The sequence below is a fragment of the Chenopodium album genome, chromosome 6, assembly GCF_948465745.1.
Source record: "Chenopodium album chromosome 6, dcCheAlbu1.1, whole genome shotgun sequence".
Taxonomy (NCBI): Eukaryota; Viridiplantae; Streptophyta; class Magnoliopsida; order Caryophyllales; family Amaranthaceae; genus Chenopodium; species Chenopodium album.
In genome coordinates, this window is record NC_137839.1 from 34,996,730 (window position 1) to 34,998,756 (window position 2,027).

The following is a 2,027-nucleotide window of genomic DNA, read 5'->3' on the forward strand; positions in this document are numbered from 1 at the left end:
AAAGACTCCCCAGCCTGCTGTGAGTGCTGAAACTGATGAAGAACCGGTATACACCATAGCAGGCGGCTTTGCCGGTGGTGGCCCGACCATTCGGGGCACCAAGGACCATATGAGGAAGATGGTCAACTCTATTGAGGAAGGGGATGCGGCAGGCACATCCGCCTTCCCTAAAGTTGTCATCACCGAGCAGGACAGAGGCAAAGTCCGTCGGTTGCATGATGACCCTGTGGTCATTGAATGCAAGGTGGCCAACCAGCTGGTTGGTCGAATTCTGATTGACATAGGAAGCTCCTCTGACCTCATCAGCCTCAAATGCTTATCCAATCTCAAGTACAAACCGGATAGCATGATGGAGGTCTCCCACACCCTTGTTGGGTTTGGGGGAGGACTTGTGCACCCAGTCGGACGCATTGACTTACCAGTCCGCCTGGGAAGCAGGGGAGACGGTTGGCACATAACCATCCGTTTCCTAGTGGTTGAAGAGCTCACAGCTTACAACCTCATCTTTGGCCGCCCAACTCTTAATGAGTGTAAGGCCGTCATCATCCCTGCTCTCATGCCACTCAAGTATGAGAAGGATGATGGAACAGTCGGTTCCCTTAGTGGGGACCAAAAGACGGCTCGAGAGTGTTACCTCTCGGACGTCAAGCCCGCGGCCGTAGCATCCAGTCGGGGCAAGCAAATGATCGACCTCGACGATGTCGAGGAAGAACAGTTGGCCCCACCAGCCGGAAAGAAAAGAAAGACTGATCAGCTGGTGGTGGTCAAAAAAGAAAAGTAATAGCAATCACTGACCGGGGAACGGTCGGATGATCTCCGTCCCCAGCCTGCGGGTGAACACATCGATATCCCTCTAGACGACAACCGTCCAGAGCGAACGGTTAAGGTGGAGACGGTTGCGTTTGAAAAGCTGGGTGAAAGCCTTCACCAGCTGCTTAGAGAATTCAAAGACATATTTGCCTTTGAAGTGGAGGAGATGCCAGGCATCAGCCCGGATCTCGCTGTCCACAAACTCGCCGTGGATCCTAAAAAGAAGCACATCCGGCAAAAGAAAAGAAACCACGACGAGGAAAGAAGTCAGGCGGCAGCCGCCGAAGTAAAAAAGCTGCTGGATGCCAAGTTCATTCGGCCGTGCAATTTCCCTGAGTGGGTAGCTAACGTTGTGTTAGTAAAAAAGCCAAATGGAACCTGGCGGATGTGTGTTGACTACACAGACCTCAACAAGGCATGTCCAAAGGACAGTTATCCATTGCCTAAGATCGACAGTCTGGTCGACTCAACAACCGGACATGCCCTGATGAGTTTTATGGACGCTTATTCAGGTTTCCATCAGATCCCCCTGTGGAAAAAAGATCAAGAAAAGACGGCATTCGTCACTGATCAGGGGTTGTTCTGTTATATGGTGATGTCGTTTGGTTTGAAGAATGCGCCTGCTACTTTCCAACGAATGATTAATACGGTCTTCATTAATCAAATTGGAAGGAATGTAGAGGCGTATATTGATGATATGATAGTCAAATCCAAACAACAGGCGGATCATCTTGCTGATCTCCGAGAAACATTCGCCACACTCAGGCGGCACAAGGTCATGCTAAACCCAAAAAAGTGTGTCTTTGGCTTTGAGTCTGGGAAGTTTCTCGGATTTTTGATTGACCAAAGGGGAATAGAGGCCAACCCTGAGAAAATACAGGTGGTAATCGATATGCAGTCGCCCCGTACTGTGAAAGAAGTGTAAAAATTAACAGGTTGCCTGGCGGCTTTGGGGAGATTCCTCAGTCGGTTAGGCGACAAGTGTCTCTACTTCTTCCAGGCAATCAAAAAAAGACCAAGTTTGAATGGGGGGATGATGCAGAGGCGGCCTTTCAAAAGCTGAAAACTCATTTGCACTCTTTGCCAAGGCTTGTCAGCCCTTTGCCCAAAGAGAAGCTCTTCATGTACTTAGCCGTCTCTGATCACTCCCTCAGTGCCGTTCTCTTAGCTGAAAGAGACGACATCCAGCTCCCGGTGTATTTCATTAGCCATGTTCT